Raw genomic sequence first — 24,168 nt, 5'->3', positions numbered from 1 at the left:
CTTCGTAAAATCGGTGAAAACTCAAAGAACGCTCGAAACCATAGCTTTCTACTTGGATCCTTTCTCTCATACTTGGAAGCGTTAATGAACATAAAATGATTGATTAACACTATTTAAACCTGTAATTAAGTGTAAGAATATCGTGGTTTAGGCTTAGAAGGGGTGAGAAAAGACTAAACTACCCCTCTTAAAAACTGGCGAAAACCACTTAGGGGTCTATCTATAGTTCGTGGTTTGATCTACGGACCATCGATCCCATTCGTAGAATTTATATTGAATTTTAAGGGTCAAAATTTCATTCTACGGGTCCAACCTATGACCTATAGAAGTTTTTACGAATTGTAGATCCAATTCGTAGAATTTATACAATTTTCAGGCTCAAAAGTCCATTCTAAGGGTCCAAACTATGGCCCACAGAAGTTCCTACTGCTCATAGAATGGATCCATAGAAATTGGACCCTAAAAATCAGACTCTCTGAAGTTTTTGATGAGTTGACGGTAGGAGTCGTAGAAACTTTTACGGCTCATAGAAAGGATTCGTAGGAACTGGCTCAGGAAACTCTGTTGCGGTAGTCTCTGTTAAATGGTCATAATATTTTACTCCGAACTCGAAATGAGACAAATTTGGAGGAGTTGGAAGGAGGAAATATAGACCTTCAATTTGATAGGTCATGGGTCACCTATTTATTGTTTTATTAGAGATATGATCATTTAAAGTTGACCTAAGTAAAATCATATTTCAAAATTTAATCAATAAGGAAACTTTCAACTCATACCAACTTTGTGCTAGGGGGTTCTTGTCACCTTAATTCATATCCAAATCTATTCTCACACTAAAGAATTAACCTTTAAAAATATGAGCAACTTAAGAATCAACCGATACGACCTTACATGTAAATAAAGAATGTAATGACTTAGTGAAGCCTATTCAAATTTTTGGTGTTATTTCTATCTTATCTTTCGTTGGAACATTTGTATCTTTTTTTTTTTAGGTTTCAATAATTATTACAGAGTATAATGTTGGTTCGTTTTCCCGTATTAATGAATATATACATTAAAGTCACCTTCTTAATGGGGCATTTTAACCCATATTCAAACACTACTTTTTTATAATATTCTTTTATAATATCTACCAAATAATACACTTACCTTTTTATAACTAAATCAATAGATTCAGAAAATATTAGTGTGAAGTTCATGAATATGTCGAGCCATTAGTATAGTTTATCTTTTACTATTAATTATTTCATATACTAAAAATTAGATTCTTTAACTTGTCTGATATATACATACTAATATTAAGTTTATCTAGACAAGTGCAGATTTGAGAAAACATTAAAGTGAAGCAATGCTTTCGATATCTTGTCAAGAATGCATTTTGTGGTAGTTTACCTCCCAGGTGATGTTGATTAGTAAAGTTGTTGTGTCTTTATACTATTAAGTTTAATTTGGGTTACTCTTGAATATGTAATTGCATGGATTACTTTAGAAATATTTTGGTTATATATAAGATGATATATTTTAGATGAACTTGTATTTTAGAGGTTTAATTCAAACTTTGAAGTTCTTTGTCTAATGTGATGTTGCATCGCATGAAATACGTTGATCTTAATAGCCTGTCATGTTATATACATTTTGATATTATATATACACAATTTAACTATTCGTTTCTATTAAATTCAAAGATGAAGGGACTCAAAAGTTTAAATCTGACAAAGATAATCTTTCCCTTTCAAAATTCATATAACCCATTACACATTTATTCTAATATTATTATATGAAATTATTACTAAGCCTGGAATACACGTGCAACGTATTTGAGATCTAGTAAATAATAAAGAGTATCACATCAAATCAGGAGAAGATTTGTGGCAACCTGAATGGAAGTAGCTCATCCTCAAATCTGGAATGTAGTTATGCTAAATGCGAGGACGTTTCTGGATCACAGTCTACCCTCTAAAGAAAGTGCATGAGTAGTATCAGTATAAATATTATGTATTAATAGGCATCATAGGCTGACTAAGATTACAGTTGTACAGCACGTGGACAGGTTGACTCCACATAGTCAAACAATAGAGTCACAAGTCATAGGAATTATCATTAATAGATATAAATGCATATCATCCTTATAGCATAGCCCAATCCTCAAACATTGAACATGCAAGTACACAGTAACCAAATCAACACTTTGTAAATACAAGTGTGTTTACCCTTCTCTATCATATTTCCTCTATCAACACTTGACCTTAACTAGCATGTCAAAATCATTAAGCACTGAGCAACAATTGTCAATCAATATAAATAATCACACACTTGCATCATTAAATGAGAACCATTGACACATCTTATGGTTATATTGATGAGAGAAACCTTAGAACTCTTACCATATATGTTTCTCTTATCATATGTTTAAGAATTCTTTAATTTTTAAAATATATTTTTCTTGTATCATATATTTTAAGAATCCTTAAATATTAATTCTCCTTGTACCTTTTATCATATATTTTCCTCTTACCATATATTTTAGGATTTACTTAATCTTAAATTTTATAAAGATAATTAATTAGTAATTTAAGGAAAATAGTAAATGAAAATTACATTTGTTATAGAGTCTGAAGCAAAGAACAAAAAGTTAAATCAACATTTTAATTCTAAGGACCTTCGTGCTTTTACAGTAATATAGATAATAACAAAATTCGTCACTAAAACAAGAGGTTACTCTTCTTTCCAAAAACTCCAGCCCCATATGTCAGAGGAAATGAGAGCAACAAGGAGGGGAAATTGCAGAAGCACAAATGAAGTAATCGGTAGGCAAGCCATTGTCGTGACGGGTAGAAGAGCCCATGCTTTCTTCTGCCCAAACACGAGATACACCATTGCAGTGAAGCTAATCATCATGGATATTATGGAAAGAAACAGAGTTAGCAGTCCCTCATTGGCAAAGTATGCAAGAAATCTCCTTCTAAGTAACGAGACGTCAAAACTGACAAGAACACTAATAGAGAGGTACTTGAAGTGAACAATGAAGCTGTATTTGAGATTGCAAAAATGATGAAAGCGATGTTTCTGGAGAAAGTGGGGAGTCCACTATGTTCGTGGTTTCCACCTGGTACTGTGATTGTTGCTGCAAAGGCGATTGTAGCATTCAGTACTACTGCAATTGTGCATGATCTTGATGTATCTTTCATCCATTTTCTCCATCTACCTTCAACTTCTCATGTTCATCAGTAAATATGTAACACCCCAAAAATTTTTGAGCTAAGACTCAAACCATTCTTCATTGTGAATAAGATTTTGCCGAGAAATTAAAATTTTCTTAAGCGTTAAGGTCACAAGATGTAGCACCTTGAGTTCCAAAAGAACTAAAGAGAATTTATTTAAGTCATTCGTAAGTTTCTTTAAGTTTTGGGTCAACTTCAAACGACCCTAACTTTCAGTACAGGATGAGTTAGGTGGCCATAAATTATCAAATGAAATGTCGTTGAATCCTCTTTCCAACGCCATCGAGTTTTTTGAATTTCGAGTTTGGATGAGGGAGATATGAGTGTTTGAAGTCAGCCTGTCCATCTAAGGAAAGTGACCCGATTTAATGAGAGGTATTTTAGTCTTTTCCTTACCACTTCAACTTAAAACATTTTTAGTAATATTTTAAGGGTCTAAGCTGATTTGGGTCAGTGTACACAAATCCTAAAATATGCTTAGGGTTTAGAAAGATGTTCAAGAAGAGGGAAAAAGGAGAAAAGGAAGAACGATCAAGATTTTGCAAAGCTTTGAAGATTTTCGCTAAGAATTTGATTATTTCGAGGTATTTAAGTTTGCATAATGTTGGGTTCGTTCTCCCACACTCCAATCATTAGTTTCCACTTTCAAATTCATCCTTGGGATTGAGTATATTGAGGTTCTTGATGAAATTCTTGAAGTATTGTTCTTCATTCTAGAATTATGATGTTTGGTTGAGTTATTGAGGCGAGGGTTTTCGAATAAGATGAGTTAATTGATAGTTCTATGTGAGGGTTTTACTAATATTGTTCTGAGTAATGAAGATTCGTAAATTTTGACCTTAGAACTGAAGTGGGTAGGAGTGAATCGAGTTTGGAAGAGGAAGAAAAGTCGGTCAGATTTAGGTACCCAGGTCTGCGTCGCGGAGAGGACGCGGACTCCACTGTCCTAAAATTTTATTTCACGACAAAAAATAATAACCCTCCTCCTCGTCGCGCACATGCTCCCAGTTTGTGTGTTCACTCGTTTCCTATTACCAAATATCTGAACTTCACCTAATTATTGAAAATCTTATAAATATATCCTAACCATGATCCTTGAATTTATAATTCAAATTCTAGGTAGAGTAAATGTAGAGTTTGAGAAAGCCCCTTTGAGTCTTTTCGAGGAGCCTTCTACAATCACTTATAGTTTGTTTCAAGACTTGAGTTAGTGAGAATGAGAATGAAAAAAAGGTATTCATAAGTCTACATTATCATTGAAATACTTGAGTCGAGTCGTTCATGCCCATAATTCCGCATGAACTCCATAAATTGACTATCAATGAGAGGAGTATTAACATTGATTTATAAGTTCCAAGTTCTTGAGTTCTTGAGTCTTGAGTTCTCCGTACTGAGTTTCTATATTGCTATTAAGACCCCTGAGTTGAGTCGTTCATGTCCATAATTCAACTTCACCCTATGAGTTGAGTTATGAATTATGAGATGATTTTTAAAGCTAACACTTGAGTTCTTAAACTGAGTTTTGAGAAAAAAAATTCTAAAAATATGATTAGTTTGACAATCGACTATGCCATCAATGTATGAGCAGTATGGTATCTAGATATACCATCAATGTTTATGCAATTTGACTCTCGATTCATCAATGATCATATTATAGTATGATTTTGATATATTTTTCAGAAAGATTTTTCAAGTATTAGTTGAGTAAAAGTATATGGGGACTATGTATTCCTAGAGGAATCAAATTTAACATTGATAAAAGAGGAACTGAGAATTCTAAATGAGTTATGAGTTCAAAGTTATTTTAAGAGTAGTTACCTCTTTTAAGAGGGTAGTTTGAGAAATTATCTCAAACCGGAGGAAGAGTTATGTTTTTAAACATATGAGCATAAGTATATATTATTGGGAGTAGTATTGAACACCGATATCGGGATGAGTTCAAACAACTCAAAATCCTCATAAATCTTGTCCGTCTGCATGGATAAATGGTTATACTTTTTAGATGATTCCTTATTGATTTTTAAGCATAGCTTAGTGGATCCACCTAATTGAGAAGTTTTATACACCGACAAGGTATATGACAGTTCTGGAAGCGTGGACGAGATGTTGTATCATCACATAGCTCATAGTGATGGTTGTCCGTTGGAGAATCTCTCAAACAAGATTTATTATTATACTTTTACATACAATTGAGTTATTATTGTATTTTTACATACAATTGAGTTGTTATATATTGTTTTTAAAAGCTTTCCTTATATATTGCATCTTTTATTATTGCTTTATCTTGAGTTGAACTATATTTCATTGAATTTAGTTGATCTATGTTTCATTGAGTTGAGTACCTTGTTGTTGAGTTGACCCCTACTTCACTGAGTTGAGTACCTTGTTGTTGAGTTGAGCCCTATTTCATTGAGTTGAGTACCTCATTACTAAGTTGAATATCTTATCCTTGAGTACTTTTGAGTTGAGTAAGTTTGAATACCTTTGAGTATCCTTGAGTATTCCTTGAGTTGAGTGAGTTTGAGACAAGGTAAGTATGTTTCCTTCGATTTCAGCGTATGTTATTCTTTATATTTCCCCTTGCATGCTTGTACATTCAATGTAGTGATGCCATTTTTCCTGCATCATTTAATGATTCCGATACAAGTATCTAGGGTCATCAACATGCACTTCGTTGATACTACTTGTAGTTCGAGTTAGCTTTGGTGAACCTCCTTGCTTCGGAGGATTCCATTTACTTTTCAGTTTTGTTAGGATGTCATGGGTCTTGTACCGACTTCCATCTTTATCAATTAGAGGATTCATACATAGACAGTCGAGTTTGAGAGGTATGTTTCATTTATTTTGTTAAATGTTTTAAAGACTTGAGTTGCCTATTTCGGGTTAGTTGAATATACTATTATATTATGAGTTAATTATTTGAGTTTTATGATTTTTAAAATCAGTTTTGAAGCTTTTGTATGCTTGAGTTAATCTTCCTCTTCTAGCTAGCCAGGATGAGGGTTCGCTTGGGAACCAACAATGGTTCTCGAGTGCCGACCACTTTAGGCTGTAGACTCGGGTCGTGACAAACTTGGTATCAGAGCACATAGTTTAAGTGTCCTAGGGTGTCTATAAAGCTATGTCAAGTAGGATCTTATTTATGGTTGTGAGAGACCCACTTCTATAAATGAGGGACTATAGACATTTAAGAAAAGTTTCCCTTCTTCATACTCTTAATCGTTCAATAAAGCTATATCATAGAGATTTATTCATACTCGTGTGTTTCTCATAACCATTCGACTACCTGTCCTACTGAAGGTGGTTGAAAAGAAAAGCCGAAGATCCTTATGGATGAGTTATTCTTAGCAAAAATCTTAAGGAAGTTATGAGATTGTAAAGGTGCTTGAGAGAAGCCTATGAGTGAGTTAACTTTTGAGTTCAAAAGAATGCACTCATATTCATATGAATCGTGCGTATGAGCTAAAAGTGAGTTGTACTCTCTTCCCTAAGCCTTGTTTCAACTGAGATCCTTATGAGGAAGTATGCTTAGAGCTTGGGTAATATTTCCACCCTAAAAGGTAGCATGAGTTATGAGATCATTAGTAGTAGTAGTTGAAGTGCCCAGAGTTAGAGGAAAGTATGTAGAGGTTTAGTAATCTAAGAAAAGGAGATGGTGTCTTGAGAAGCTATGTTACTATAGTCATGCACCTAGTAAGTTATTAATGAGCAGTTCCCCCTTATGGGTAGACTAAGAAGTGATGAGTTTGTGTGGAGTTCATGATAAAGAATAGATGAATACTTACTAGTTAGGATGACTTAGAGTATACTTTAACTAGAAAGGAGGTTATGATGATGTGTCATTGTGTTGGTAACGACCAAGTGTAAGTGTTGAATAGAAGATCAAGAATATTCATGAGGTGATAGATCTAAGCTAGGCTTATGATTTTTGAGGGAGAGCCCATAATATTTAGATGATTTTACAGAGCTAATTAGGCAATGATGTATAGATAATTGGTAAATATTACTTAAGTTGTGAAAGGAAGTGTGGCAGTAAATTGTGAGTATGGAGACTAAGAGGTAAGGATTCACTACTTGTCATGAGGTCTTAGCGAGAGAGTTTTTCTTAATTTTTACCTAGTAGTTGTAAGTTAGTATAATAAGTGAGCAATCATATTGATATCCGGGTTTAGTCATAAACATTAAGCTTGAATTTGAGATAAGTGTCATGATCAAAAGAATGGCAACATGAGAGTGATGATGTTAGTCTTAAGATTTGATCTAGTAGACTTGACATAGATTAAGTGAGGAATTGAGATATTTGCTGCAATAAATGTGGGTGAGAGATCCTAACATTTAGATAAGGGCAGTGAGGTGTGGCTAAGTCACAAGAGTAACTAGAGAATTAAGAGGTGTACCGAGTTGGTATGTAATCAGACGAGGTTCCAATTAAATTATGATATTCCATGTGTGCCTAGATAGCATAATTGAGCTGCCAATACAGGATAGGCTGGTGCTAGTGTAACTTTCCTTAAGAGTTAGATGAAGCAGCCTTAGGAGCCAATGAGAACAGGTTAAGAGAAACATCTTAGAAAGAGGTCTAAGTACCTGCTTATGGAGAGTTCGGTAGTTATGAGATAAAAAATTTCCCAAAAGTCAGAGTAAAGGGGGATGTCGACCAATTTAGAGATGATGGAATAAGTCCATAGCTTTCAAGTGTCAGCTTTAGACCTAAGGGGTGAGATGATAAGATGAAAAATCAAGTCAAGTGTTGATAATAAGATAGTAATGAGTTCAAAAGAGTATGGGAGATATCTTTTCAGAGGTACTTTTTGTAGTATAGTGATGTTAGAAGGAGAAGGTTAATGATCTTATCGTGATAGTAATGGTGTGATAATTCCATCTAAGGTTATAAATGAGGAGGAAGAGGAGGATGAGGTTTTACTATGAAAATATTTAAATGAGTGCCCTAGTTGGTTCCGAGTAGTAATGTGGAAAATTTTAGTTGGTATGACAGATATGATGAGAGAACTAGAACTTCTTAAGGAGTTGGTTAGTAGGAGTCCATGGAGTTGTTAGAGTACTAAGCTTGAATGTGGTGTTGTTAAACATTAGGTGGTTCTTGATATGTGCCCAATGTTGATTAAATGTTGTGGTAAAGAGAAATATTCTTGGGATAAGATTCCCTATAGAGAGGTATAGAACCCGATCCTTAGGATTTGGGTTAAGCTTGAATATAATAAGAGTAACCCCATTCCATACCCGATCCAGCCGTCATTCGAGGACTAATGATCCCAAGGGGGAGATAATGTAACACCCCAAAAAAATTTAAGCTAAGACTCGAACCATTCTTCATTGTAAGTAAGATTTTGCCGAGAAATTTAAATACTCCTAAGCATTAAGGTCACAATATTTAGCACCTTGAGTTCCAAAAAGAAGTAAACAGAATTCATTCAAGTCATTCCTAAGTTCCTTTAAGTTTTGGGTCAACTTCAAATGACCATAACTTTCCGTACATGATTATTTAAGTGATCCATAAGATATCAAATGAAAGGTCGTTGAATCCTCTTTCCAACGACACCGAGTTTTCTAAATTTCAAGTTCGGGTGAGGGAGATATGCCCGTTTGATGTCATCCCATCCAATTAAGGAAAGTGACCCGATTTAATGAGGGGTATTTTAGTCTTTTCCTTACCCTTTCAGCTTAAAATGTTTTTAGTAATATTTTAAAGATCTAAACTAATTTGGGTCAGTTTACACAAATTCTAAAATACGCTTATGGTTTAGAAAGAAGTTCAAGAAGAGGAAAATAGGAGAAAGGAAAGAACGATCAAGATTATTGTGATGCTTTGAGGATTTCTGCCAAGAATTGATTTTTTTGAGGTATGTAAGTTTTCATAGTGTTGGCTCATTCTCCCATGCTCCAATCATGAGTTTTCACTTTCAAATTCATCCTTGAGATTGAGTATATTGAGGTTCCTGATAAAATTATTGAAGCATTGTTCTTCATTCTTGAATTATGATGTTTGGTTGAGTTCTTGAGGCGAGGGTTTTCAAATAAGATGAGTTAATTGATAGTTCCTTGTGTGGGTTTCACTAATATTGTTCCGAGTAATGAAAATTCATAAATTTTGACCTTAGAACTAAAGTGGGTAGAAGTGGAATTGAGTTTGGAAGATGAATAAAAGTCGGGCAGTTATCGGCACCCAAGTCTGCGTCGTAGAGAGGACGCAGACTCCACTGTCCCAAAATTTTATTTTTCGACGAAAAATAATAACCCTCCTCCGTGTCGTGAACATGCTCCCCAGTTTGTGTCCTCACCCATTTCTTATTATCAACTATCAAAACTTCACCTAATCATTGAGAAATCCTATATATATCCTAACCATGATTGTTGAATTCATAATTCAAATTCAAGGTAGAGTTTGAGAAAGTCCCTTTGAATATTTTTGAGGAGTCTTCTACAATTACTTATAGTTTGTTTCAAGACTCGAGTAAGTGAGTATGAGAATGAGAAGAGGGTATTCAGGAGTCTAAATTATCATTGAGATCCATGAGTCGAGTCATTCATGCCCATAATTTCGCATGAACTCCATAAATTGAGTACTATGAGAGGAGTATTATCATTGAGTTTTGAGTTATGAGTTCCGAGTTTTTGAGTCTTTGAGTTCTTGAGTCTAGAGTTCTGGGTACTGAGTTTCTATATTGCTATTAAGACCCCTGAGTTGAGTCGTTCATGTCCATATTTCCACATGAACCCTATGAGTTGATTTATGAATTTTGAGAAGCTTTTTAAAGCTATCACTTGAGTTCTTAAACTGAGTTTTGAGAAAGTAAAGATGAGTTTTGAGAAAAGATTTTTTCTAAAAACATGATTAGTATAACAATCGATTATGCCATCAATGTATGAACAGTATGGTATCTAGATATACCATCAATGTTTATGTAGTATAACTTCCCGAGTGATCAATAATCATATTATAGTATGATTTTGATATATTTTAAGAAAGAGTTCCCAATTATGAGTTGAGTAAGAGTATAAGGGGACTATGTATTCCCAGAGGCATCAAATTTTACATTGATAAAAGAAAAACTGCGATTTTTAAATGAGTTATGAGTTCAAAGTTATTTCAAGAGTAGTTACCTCTTTTAAGAGGGTAGTTTGAGCAATTATCTCAAACCAGAAAAAGAGTTATATTTTTAAAATATGAGCATAAGTATATATTATTGGAAGTAGTATTGAGAACCAATATGGGGATGTGTTCAGACAACTAAAAATCCTTATAAACCATATCTGCCAACATAGGTAAAGGGTCATACTTTTTAGATGATTTCTTATTGCTTTTTATGCATAGCTTAGTAGATCCACTTAGTTGAGGAGTTCTATACCTGACATGGTATAGGACAGTTCTGGGAGAGTGGACGAGACGCTGTATCATTAGTTTATAGTGATGGTTGTCGATTAGAGAATCTCTCAAACAAGATTTATTATTGTATTTTTACATACAATTGAGTTATTATCTACTGTTTTAAAAGCTTTCCTTATATATTGTATATTTTATTGTTGCTTTATCTTGAGTTGAGTATTTTGAGTTGTGTATCTTGAGTTCAACTATGTTTCATTGAATTGATTTGATCTATGTTTCACTGAGTTGAGTACTTTTTGTTGAGTTGAGCCCTATTTCACTTAGTTGAATACCTAGTTCTTGAGTTGAGCCCTATTTCATCGAGTTGAGTACCTTATTACTGAGTTGAGTATCTTATCCTTGAGTACTTCTGAGTTGAGTAAGTTTAAGTACTAATTAATAACGATTCAAAGACACGTCGTCCAATACTAAGCGTCAACGATTGTTTGTTAGTAATATAACCCTACTAAGTGAGTTGGGGTCGAATCCACAGGGAGTGATACGTATTTGAGAATTAATAGAAAAGCATGAATATGTTCAAGTCAATCATAGATACAAACATTTACGAATAAAAGCATGATTCAAGTTTGGGGTGACACAAGTGTCAAATAATACGGGGATTTGGTTTCATCTATCAGCTACAACAGCAAATAACACGAAAATAGCAAGTATATAGATGGGTTCTTGGGATTTGATTGGATTATGGGTGAAGGTAGACAGATGGGTGATTGCAATCAATAGTGAATAGTTGTATATCAGTGAATAAGCTAGACTTTAGTGGGGATAAATTTTCTCTTGAACAATTTACCCCGAATCAAATTGGTTTCTCTCGAACACCAATAAGCAGCAATTAAGAACAGCCTTCGCTTTTGTCCATTCACTCGTCTGCATAGCTCGGTGATCAATACCGAGAAGGGAAGTGAGATCTGGCGCTGCTTGGCCCTCATGACCATATCCTGTGCCATAGTGATTCCCAGATTTATCCTTGTCTCCTCTATGATGCAACCAAGACAGACTGCCTTGGCTAGACGAAAAACGGCTCGTTCTGGGATGGCATGATAGTGTTGCTGATGAAGCCAAACCAGAACCTTGCAGCAATGTTAAGATTCTTCTTTTCAATTGGTGCTCCAATCTCTAGCCACTTGGGAGTACCGTCTGATATGAGCGGGGCCAACCATTTCTTCATATTGTCCAGAGTCTTTGTCCTAATCAGATGCTGACACTCGTCATCAATGTCATCGAGAGAATCCAGGACAATATTAATAGCCTCACTATCACACTTGACCTTCTTTCCCTGAACAACTACATAGTCAACAAGTTTAAATGATGTTGCCTGCTTTCTTCCTTTGTGGTATCAAGGCCCCATAAGCAGTGTAGAACTCCCGGACCCAATTTGGAATATACGGGCCATGGGACTTTGTGAAGATCTGGAAATTATGAGACTTCAGACAGCTCAAAATCTTGGGGTACCTATCAATCACCCCATCCGTTGACAACCACTTCTTCTCAATAATTGTCCTCAGTCTTTAATCTATTCATAGACTTGGGGGGAGGACCCTGAACTGGTGGTGCAAGAACCACTGCATGTGCTGGAACTGGAGGAGGAGTGGTGGTGGGCTGAGGATTCCTAATCCTAGATGGATCGTTCATCCTTTTGGACCGCAGCTCTGCCCTCTGTGCTGCTACTAGCTCATCATCATCATAAGCTACAGTCTGAGGCTCCTAGTGCTCACCCTCACTCTCAGAAGTAGTGAGGTGTGTGGCGTACATACCGTCACTATCGAAGCTGACCTCCGGTGACACAAGTGTCTTCCCTTTACCTTTGCCTTTCCCACCAGTTGTGGGAAGCTTGGTAGCCTTGCCTCTGGATGCAGCTGCATCCTCATTGATTTTAATCCCCTTTGCCTTCTTTCTGGGTGGCATATTTCTACTTGCAACCTTTGGCTAGATCGGGCTCGCAGAAAAGGATTGGCTCAAAATTCTCAGAAAAATTTGGCATGTCGGCGATGGGAAGGCCTTTCGGAAAATCGTTAACAGCATTCGGTGTGCAAGGATTAACCCGCCGAAAGTTACAGTGCAAAAAGGATTCAGGGGTGCAGACAAAAGGCAATCAAGAAGACTTTCGGCGAGTCGCTGAGTGCCTTCGGCGACCTCAAGTTTCTCACCAAAAGTTACAGAATCAAACTTCAAGTATATCATGAAATTAATGGTGAGATGGGGAACTTCGGCGAACTGCCGAGTAGTTCGGGGAGCTCGACCCAGCTTACCAAACGATCCAACTTGCCTATTTTCAACCAACTTCTCGAATTCAACCCCGCAACCCACAGAAAACAAAATCAAAGCATGCACCCATCAAATTAAACCAAGACCCATTACAGCCATTACCTCGAGATACTCAGACTTCTCCCGGTTTTGCCAAATTTGGACATTTGACGCCTTTTACCCTTAAGAATGACGTCAGCTGCTCTATCATTGGGCAAATTACGTCATTTGGCACAAATACGAGTTACTAGACTTCAACCGACTAGACTCAACAACATGTAAGCACAACCCCACAAGATTTAACTAATTTTAAGGCACAAAATTACAGGAATTCAACATTATAGGCTTTACAAGCAAGATTATTGAATTTAAAACAGGCGCACACAACAACAATTAAGATCAGAGAGGCCCAACACACATCCCTAAGATAAGATCATTACAAATGAGTATAAATTCGATAAAAATAAACTCGGGGTTCTAAAAACCAACCTTATATGCCGATTAAACAAGATATTGAAATGCTAGGCGGAAATAAAATTCACACCGAACACAATTCCAACGACTAAAACACTCTAAAAAATGCAAGAAATATAGAAACTAATGTGCGGGTGTGAGTTTGGGAAGATTAAAAGTGAGGGAAAGTGAAAGAGTTTGAAAGTTTAAACCTTTGGCCTTTAAAAACCATCCAGTTCTAGCCCATTCGGCGACATTAGTCTTGCTCGCCGGCCCACTCGGCGAAGCGCCGAGTGGGTACTTACCTCGCCTAGTTTTACAGGACCTCCAGTTAATGTGGGGGTCCAAACGGCGAACAAAGTAGTGATCGCCGACTTGGTCGGCGATTTGCCAAGTTGCTCCTGGGGTCGCCGAGTTTTACAGACTCCAATTTAAAATTGTTTTGAGCCCAACGGCGGTCCAAGTCAGGCTCGCCGACCTCTTCGGTGCTACGCCGACTAGACTTTTAGCTCGCCAATTTTTACCTTTCTAACACTTTCAGCACTTCAACCTGCACAATCAACACACCATTATTTCTAAAACAAAAATAAAATGATAAAATCTTGGGTTGCCTCCCAAGAAGCGCCTTAGTTAACATAGTGGCACGACTTCCCCACTCAATTTTGAATTGTGGGGTAGAAACGAGACAACACATGACCCATTTGGGCCTCCAGCAGCTGAACATATATGGAATGGGAAGCCGTCATCTCATTCAGCAGTGAGATATTCTATTTCATCTCATTCAATACTTTGTCATGCTCTTCGACTTTGTGGAGAATGAGAGAGATCATCTCTTTTATTTGTCCACCCTCGCACACTTTGGGTTTTATACGCTCGTGAGGGGGAATGTACCAGTCTTTATTTTGTCCAGTGCTTCCAAGTCCATGATCTTTCTGGCCACTAGATCAAGCTGAGTTAACAGAGTTGTTAGTATCTGGTTCTTCTCAGTCTCCTTGTTGGTCTTGGCCATGTGATCAAGGAGTTGGGTTGCTATTGCGTATGGTAGTTGTGATAGACCTCTTGGAGTCATTTGGTCAGCTACTTCTCTGTTTTCCGAACCAAGACCTCTATAGAAGCAATCCAATAGCATGTTTTCTGAGATTTCATGAGCTGGGCATTGTAACAATAGTGACTTAAACCTCAACCACAACTCATTGATTGACTCACCCTCTATTTGCCTGAAGCTTAGGATGTTATCCCTAAGAATCATCATTCTCAAAGGAGGGAGGTCCATTTGGTCACCATTGCTACAAGACATGCTCCTTTATACTACTCCAATCAACAACACACAAACAAAAACTAAAAATTAAGTAAGTTCGACTATAACTAACAACAACAAAATTCAACTTAGCTAAATATTCTCAAGTAGCACCACTCCCCGCCAGCGGCACCATTTTGATTAATAATGTTTCAAAGACACTTCATCCAATACTAAGTGTCAACAATAGTTAGTTAGTAACATAACCCAACTAAGTGAGTTGGGGTCGAATCCCACAAGGAGTGGTACGTATTTGAGAATCAATAGAAAAACATGAATATTTTCAAGTCAATCATAGGTAAAAACATTTACGAATAAAAGTATGATTCAAGTTTGGGGTGACACAAGTGTCAAATAACAGGGGGATTTGGTTTCAACTATCAGCTACAACAGCAAATAACACGAAAATAACAAGTATACAGACGGGTTTTTGGGATTTGATTAGATTATGGGTTAAGGTAGACAAATGGGTGATTGTAATCAATAGTGAATAACTGTAAATCAGTAAATAAGCTACTTTAGTGGGGATAATTTTCTCTCAGATAATTTACCCCGATTCAAATTAGTTTATGTCGAACACCAATAAGCAGCAATTAAGAATAGCCTTCGCTTTAGTCCATTCACTCTCTCTAGCTGAATGTGTGGAAAAGGGTTTAGGATTCACTCTCTTGAGCTGAACCCATGACAACCCAATAACCATAGACCATCAAATTAGTAATCTTGGTTTTAAAACCTCTCTCTTGAGCAAGCCAAAAACACAAAGGTAGAGTTGCATTTGCAACTACAACCCTTTAGGTTAAGCCACAATTACTTAATGAAATCACTTTTAAACAACATTTACACTATCAATTAACAATACCCAGCAACTAAATCAACCCAAAATCACATAATCACATCCCAAGAATTGGGGTTTTAGCTAGACATCATAAAAAGATAGAAATAGTTTCCAAATTATGTTTCCATCAACTAGGTAAGATTAATATTGTCTTTACAAAGGTCTAAGATGAAGAATCTTCAACACCCACTTCCAATTTCTTAGAAATGGAAATCTTCAAAGCTAAGGAAATACTGTCTCAAAAACTCTGTTCTAAGCTCTCTACTCAAAAACGCTGATATTGAATGATAAATACTAAACTGGATTAAAAATCTGATACTAGACTAAAAATTTTAAAACGTATTTATGGTTGCAAGAAATGTGTTGTGAAGGACCATTCGGCGCAATAAGTCGGTATCGCCGATCCACTCGGTGATCCACACTTTGGTCAATTCTATTGCCTTTCTGCTTTGGCCTTCAGCATCTTCAAATTATGTAACTTTGGGCGATATAGCTCTACCTCGCGGAACCGTTTGGCAATTCGCCGACTGCTCCTTTGTATCGCCGACTTGACTTTTTCCTTTCGGGCTTGGCACAGTAGAACATTGGGTGAGAGCATGGCCATTCGGAGACTCGCCCAATGGTTTAGGCGATCCTCAGGCCTTCTTTTCTTCGTTCTTTCAGCTGCCTTGTTCCTTTTTTCTCATTAGCGCCTATGCTTTGTTCCTCAATCCAAATACTTGAAAATCAAGGATTTACATCAATTATTGGCACAAAATATGCATTTGAGGACACTAAATCTATTAAAATAAAGCCCTAAATGAGTCCAAATCGTGGACTCATCAAGTACCTTTGAGTATCCTTGAGTTGAGTGAGTTTGAGTCAAGGTAAGTATGTTTCCTTCTATTTTAGTTCAAGCTTATGTTATGCTTTAGATTTCCCCTTGCATGCTCGTACATTCAATGTACTGATGTCATTTGACCTGTATTGTTTGATGATGCAGATACAGGTAGCTAGGGTCATCAACAGGCGCTTCGTTGATACTACTTGTATTTCGAGTTAGCTTTGGTGAGCTTCCTTGCTTCCGGAGGATTCCATTTACTTTTCAGTTTTGTTAGGATGTCGTGGGTCTTATCCCGACTTCCATATTTTCCATTTAGAGGCTTCATAGATAGATAGTAGAGTTTGAGAAGTCTGTTTCATTTTCTTTTGTTAAATGTTTTAAACATTTAAGTTGCCTATTTTGGGCTAGTTGAATATACTATTATATTCTGAGTTAATTATTTGAGTTTTATGAATTTTAATAATGTTTTTGTATGCTTGAGTTAGTCTTCCTCTTGTAGTTAGAGCCAGGATGAGGGTTCACTTGATGAAAAACAATGATTCTCGAGTGTCGGCCACGTCCATGGTGTAGACTTGGGTCGTGACAAAATACCACATACGGAGCATTCTTCTCACCGTTTAAGGATTTCCAATTTGAAGGCGGTACAATCTTCTTTACTTCCTAACTTTTATATATACGATGTTAGTCGATTAATTAAAAACAATCAGCAAGAAATGGTTCGATTCATGCCTCATATTAAACTAGCTAGGCTGGTTAAATTAGTGGAAAATCAATATGTGCCAAAGAGTAAAATCTAATAACTTACCGTGGTAGATTTTACTATATCAAATATATGATAGTTCTACAAACTAACATGTGTCTAGGCTGGAGTGGTACATATCTAAAATATTAGATATGATGGACCCTAGGCATGCTGCCTTAGAATGGCGGAGGACAGACTCGTTCTGGGATGGCATAATGGTGTTGTTGATAAAGCCAAACCAGAACCGGGCAGCAATACTCAAATCCCTTTTCTCAATAGGGGCACCCGCCTCGATCCACCTCGGGGTGGTATGAGAAATCAAAGGTGTCAGCCACCCCTTCAGATCATCCAAGGATTGAGCAACAGGCAATCCATCATATAGATGTGTAGAGTGCAAATCTCTATCTAGTACAACGTTAATATACTCACTGCTGCACCTGACCTCCTTGCCTCGGACCATGACCGACTTTACCGGTCTGAACTCACTGTCCTTCTTCTTACTCTTGGGAACCAGATCACTATAAGTTGTGTAAAACTCACGGACCTAAGAGGGAATATAGGGGCCTCGGGGTCTGGTGAACTGCTCGAACCTGTGGAAGTGGAGGGTCTTCCTCACATCTGGATACTTCCCATCCAAACCTTCTGTTGAAAGTTATTTCTCCTCGAGGATAGTTCGTAACCCATCTCCTTTCAATCTATTCAGAATCCTGGGAGGAGGAATGACAGGGAGCACAGGGGTCACAGGAGGTGCCTGAGCTGGCACTGATTATGTTGCAGGAGGAGTGGCAGTTGAGGGAACTCTGGTGGATATAGGTTGAGATCTAGCCTGGATCTCATCCCTTCTGGAGATCAAAGATTGCTCGTCTTCAGGCTCAGAAAAATCAGCATGAGTGTTAACAGCCACTCTCTCAGTTGTGTGCTTCTTTCTTTTGCCTTAGTCTCCTGGTGGAAGTTCTTGCCTTTTCTTCTTTGGAGGACCTGATTCCCCTTCGTTTATAGTAACTCCCCGTTCTTTCTTCTGGGGTGGCCTATCTAGATTTGTTCGCACCATATCTGCAGAATATTGGAGAAAATTTAATAAATAATCACATCAAAGCAAAGAAAATTAACTGCAGACAGACTCGCCGATTAAGTCGGTGAGTCGCCCAATCTCTTTGGCGAGCTAAGTCGGGTTTGCCTAAAGGATTGGCTTAAAATTCTCAGCAAGTTGGCGACGGGAGGTCACTTTCGGTGATTCGTCGACAGCTTTCGGCGAGCCAGGGCTAGCGCGCTAAAAGTCCAGTGCAACAAGGGTTCAGGGGTGCAGACAAAGGGTGAAACAAAAGACGATCGGCGAGTCGACGAGTGCCTTTGGCGACATTAAGCTTCTCACCGAAAGTTACAGTAGCCAACAACATATACAACCTACAATAAAAAGGCGATGTGGGGATATTAGGCAAACCGCCGAGTGGTTCGGCGAGCTCGGCCCAACTCGCCAAACTACCCAACGTGCCTGTTTTAAACCCCACTTCTCAATTTCAACCCTGTGACCCTCAAAAAAAATTGAAACATGCACTAGTTAAATTAAGTTTAGACCCATAGCACCCATCACCCCAGGATATTTAGATTTTTCCCCATTTTGCCAAATTTGGCCATTTGACGACTTTTGCCCTTAAAAATGGTGTCACCCACTCTATCATTGTGCATTTTACGTCATTTAGCACAAATACGGACTACTCAGACTTCACCCTACCAATCAAACCAACATGCAAGCATACCCCATAAGATTTTACTCAATTTAAGACACAAATTTACGAGCATTCGGCGATCAAAACAATACGGGCAAGATTGTCAAGTTTAAAATAGGCATATTCAAAACAACTAAGATCAGAGAGGCTCAACACCCATCACTAAGATAATATCATTTGCAAATGAGTACAAAATACGATAAAAATAAACATGGGATTCAGAAAACCAACCTCTTATGCCGAACAATATAAATTTGAGATGCTAGGCAGCGAAGTTTTCCAACTCTGAGCACAAATCAACAACCAAAATAATTATGGAATACAAGAATGTTGAAAATACTAACTTTCTGTGAATTTCTGAAGTTTAAAAGCGAGGGAAAGTGAAGAGTTTGAAACTTTAAAACCTTTGGCAATTAATAACCCTCCAATTCGCAGCCCTTCGGCGACGTTAGTCGCACTCGCCGATCCACCCGGTGATCTGTCGAGTGGTCACTTACCCCGCCGACTTTTACAGGAACTTCAGTTACTTGGGGGTCCAAACGGCGGATAACATTGGGATCATCGACCTGTTCGGTGATTCCCTGATTGGAACTTTTAGCTCGCCCAACGCAATTTCCACACACTCTCCACACTTTAACATGTACATTCACACACCATTATTTCTAAAACAAAAATAAAGCAATAAAGGATTTGGATTGCCTCCCAAACAACGCCTTAGTAAACGTTGTGGCACGACGCGGGTTAACACCTAAACTTCACTTTTGGGGTTAGCCAAAACATCACTTGGCAACCCCCTGCTTTGTGGCGGATGGAGATGAGGCATCACATGACCCGTAAGGTTCTTGAGCAACTGAATGGATCTGGAATGAGAACCAATCATATGTTTCATCAGTTCGATGCTCTCCTTCATCTCTTCCAGCACCCTATCATGCTCACTTACCTTGTTGAGAATGATTGAGAGCATTCCTTCGACACGGTTACCCTCATTGTCCTTGGGCTTTCTTCGCTCATGAGGGGGGACGTATCTTTCCTTCCTTTTGCATTGGACTTCAATCTCCACTATCTTTTTGGCCAACTCATCCATCTGAGTCATCAGCGCGGCCAACATGAAGTCCTTCTCTACTTCTTGGTTTGCTTCAGCCATGTGATCAAGCAAGTGAGCTGCTATCGCATAGGGATGTTGTGTAATACCACCCGGAATGAGTTGGTCAGTCAATGCTTTGTTTCCGGGACCAAGACTTCTGTAGAAGCAGTCAAGGAGGACTATATCAGGAATTTCATGAGTGGGGCATTGAATCAGAAGTGATTTAAACCTTTCCCATGCCTCATGAATCCGTTCACCTTCCAATTGTTTGAAGGCTAGAATGCGATCCCTGAACATCATTACTTCTAATGGAGGAAACTCCATTTGCTCACGAGTACTGCTTGACATACTCACCTCCTCTGTTTCAAAGCTCAAACAAGCAAAATACAAAACTAAAAATTAAGTAAAATACGACTAAGAAGAACAAAAATTTTACTAAACTAAAAATTCTTAACTAACACCACTCCCTGGCGGCGGCGCCATTTTGACTCACGTATCAGGACACTACTTCGGTTCAAGTGCCAACGATCGCGTGTAGTGATATAACCCAACCAAAGGTTGGGATCTTTCCCACAAGGAGTGGTTTCGAGAATTAATAGAAAAGTAAAATCAAGTTCTAATCAATCCTAGTTGTAAATATTAACAAATAAAAACATACTAAATCTAAGGGGTGATGCAAGCATCAATTATCAATGGGGATTTGTATTTGCTAATTAAAAAAATGACAAAAATATAAGGAAACGAGATGGGAGACGGGATTCTTGGGATGTGATAGGAATATGGGATAAAAGACACTATCGGGTAGATGCTATTGATAGTATATTGCTGAATATTTGTAACTAGGCTAGACTTTACTGGGGGTAAATTCTTTCTCGAGCAACTTACCCCGAATCAACTCGGTGTCTCTCGAACACTGAGTTGCCGCATTTAAGCACAACCTCCACCTTAGCCCATTCACTCTCTCAAGCTGAAAGTGTGGAGAAGGCCTAGGATTCACTCTCTCAAGATGAACCCATGATGACCCAATAACCACCTGCTATCGATTTAGTAGTCTTAGTTTTATAACCTATCTCCCGAGCAAGCCAAAAACACTAGATGAAATCATATTTGCAACTACAATCTCATTAAGTTCAAACACAACTACTAAACGAAATCACATTTAAACAGTGAATATACCAGCAATAAGCAACACCCAACAGTAAATTTAACCCATATTCACAAAATCACACCCCAAGAATTGGGGTTTTAGCTAGACATAGAAAAATGGAAGAAAATGATACCGAATCGAGATGACATCAACTAGGTATGATTTATATTCACTTTAAACAAGTCTATGATGAAGAATTTCCAACACCCACTTTCAATTTCTTGGAATTGGAAGTCTTCAAGCCTTCAAGCTCACTGTCTCCAAAAACTCCAAGAACTAAAACTGAAAATATTCTAAGTCTCCCAAAATAAAATTTCTCTCTAAAGTTTGATACTAAGCTAACAATTGAAACAAGTATTTATAGTGTTCAAATATTTGTGCTGCGAAAGAGCATTCGGCGCAGTTAGTCGGGATCACCGACACACTCGACGATCCGCCCTTTGGTCGGGTTCATCGCCTTTCTTCTTTTGCCTTCAGCATTCTCGTGTTTTGAGGCATTGGGAGATAGAGTGCTGCTTCACGAAACTTCTTGGCCACGCACCGACTGCTCCTTTTCATCGCAAATTTGACCTTCTCTTTCAGGGCTCAGCACACTGGAACATTCGGTGGGATTTAGGACCTTTCGGTGACTCGCCTAATAGTTTAGGCGATCCTCATGAAGTCTTTTCTCCGTTCTTTCAGCAGCTTTGTTCCTTTTTTCTTGATAGCATCCAAACTTTGTCTCTCAATCCAAATACCTGAAACTTAAGGGTTTACATCAGTTATTGAGACAAAATATGCATTTGAGGACACTAATTCTATTAAAATATAGCCCTAAATGAGTCCAAACTGTGGACTCATCAATGTGTCACTTTTCAAGAGTCAAACTATATGAACTTCAACTAGCATTTTAAAATATATTTTTTCATCAAATTAACATGAGAAAAGTTGCAACTTGTAGTACTTGTCGTATAGTTTTTGAATATGTAAACTTTAGATGTCAAATATTAACTTGATGTAATCCAATTTATCTTTGAAAATGAGGAAATTTGATTTTTGAAAACGAAAACATGACAACTAATTTAGGATGGAGGGAGTACTAATTCTTAATCATGTAATGAGATAAATTTGATTAGGGTGTATGGTACCAAAGTTAAATCACCTTAAACCACTGTAGTTCTCGTTGCATCTGAAGAGTTGGTCCAGAGATAAGGTTTAGCTTATTTCGTGCCAAATTTCAAGCCAAATGCAACATAGTATTGCTAGAGGAGTGTACAGAAACCATCAACTGGTGCCTCAGTTGGCTCATCTGACGGATCAGATTAAACACATTTTCGCAGAGATGCTCAATTGCAATGTGAAATATATTCTTCGAATCTTGATCATAACAATAAGCTAAAGAAAGAAATCTTCTGAAAATAATTTCAACAAGCTCATAGGTGTCATAACATGATGCATCAAGCAGAGGACATCAAATAATGGAGTCAACTTCTTTGTGATTCAGAGTTTCTATTTTGTCGCATAAGCATTTTGCATACTTAACTACATTGTGATGAATTAACTTTTTCTTCCGGATGTGCTTCAAAGGAGGCACTGCAATACAACAATTCATAAAGAGAAATTTTTTTGATACACAAAGTACAAAGAAATTAGTGTAGGCACAATACAATAACTCATAATTGATATAGAAAATATATTTGAAATCCTTAGGCATAAATAAATTCGCAGATTTATTTCAAGATTGCATAGATAAATCCAAGAAGGTAATCAACAAAGTTAGTGGTAGAGATTTATATGGCTTGTACCAGAAGTCAATGACACAAAAAGGATAAAAATAAATGTATAATGGAGGAAATGAGAGGTAAAGGTTTAAACAGGGTCAAATGTATTAAGGAGATATCCCCAAGAGTCTTATCAGGAGATAGTGAGATCAGAAGGGTTAGGGAGCCATTTTGATCACTTGTTTAACTTATACTATGATAGTTTTTGAAGATCTTCATACTGAAATATTAGACAAGAACTTTAGCTACACTCATAATATTAGACCAACACAAAACTCGATTGGTCTTCTATTAAAACACGGGTGACTTGATAAACTAACCACTCATCTTCCTCCCCCTGACTTGAGGAAATAGGAGGTGCATAGAAAAACGGTGTAGTCTCTCATAATACAACAACAATTGTACTTTTTTAAGCCCATCCAAATAGGCCCTAAAGTGATCACATTTTTTTCATTTTAAGCCAAAACTCCTGAACTACCTCACTGAAGTTGTCAAACTAAACTCGAGGACTATGCATCAAGACATAAATTTTTCATATGGTACCGAATACCATGTCAAACGAAATTTTTAATATCGCAATTTTGGTATTATGGTATATATTTTTTAAATTTTTTTTTATATTTAGTATTTATAAGAAGAATGTTGAAATATATTGAAGTATGTACTTATATAGACAATTCATACGTATTATTATAGTACTAGCAAGTATATAAAATAGTAATTAGCAAAAAAATAATTATTTACACATTGTAACTTTGACTAACCTATCTTGATTGAAATATCCTTTTTGTATAATTGATTAACGAGAGGTATTGCATGCTTGTTCTTTCTTTTGAATATTTTTACATGTGTAAGCTGTAAGTACGATATAATTAAGACGTTTCTTGAAACGGTGAAGTCATAGTTTTCTATTATTTGAGCATATGTAAGTTAAAGTCGAACAAACTATGATTACTGATTTACTGTACCGCAAAATATTGATATGGAACTTTAAATTACTGAAACATATCAAATTAATTTGGTATGTTAATGGTATGGTATTTTTAAAAATCAAAAGTATTGAGCTAGAGTTTTTAATAATGTACCATACCCACCCCTACATACAAGGACTTCTTCAAACAACAAACTTTCAATACTCCCCATGAATAATAAAATCAGGTGGTGCTCCATATACACTTCATCTTGAAGATCATTAAAGAGGAAGGTATTCTTAATATCCAACTAATGTAAAGGTCAATTCGCACAAGCATCTAGAGAAATGAAAAGGTGGACATAGATGAGTTTGAAAACAAGAGAGGAAGTGTAAATAATTCACACGAAAGTCTGAGTAACCACAAATCCAGCCTTAACTGTTGCTACAGAACCATCATGATTAACTTTAATGGTAAACACCCATTTACTAATAACCGATTATTAGAGAAGACTCCTTAATT

The 24,168-nt window shown here is 37.0% G+C and overlaps 1 pseudogene; it reads right to left on the bottom strand.

The window, feature by feature from the left end:
* Positions 1 to 2,702: 2,702 nt before the first annotated feature.
* Positions 2,703 to 22,566, bottom strand: LOC125827499 (uncharacterized; annotated as a pseudogene).
* Positions 22,567 to 24,168: the final 1,602 nt, after the last annotated feature.

The sequence above is a fragment of the Solanum verrucosum genome, unplaced genomic scaffold (assembly GCF_900185275.1).
Source record: "Solanum verrucosum unplaced genomic scaffold, falcon-dt-bn FXZP01000063.1, whole genome shotgun sequence".
NCBI classification, from domain to species: domain Eukaryota; kingdom Viridiplantae; phylum Streptophyta; class Magnoliopsida; order Solanales; family Solanaceae; genus Solanum; species Solanum verrucosum.
The sequence above is the reverse complement of the archived record's forward strand: the minus strand, read 5'-3'. Positions and strand labels throughout refer to the sequence as shown.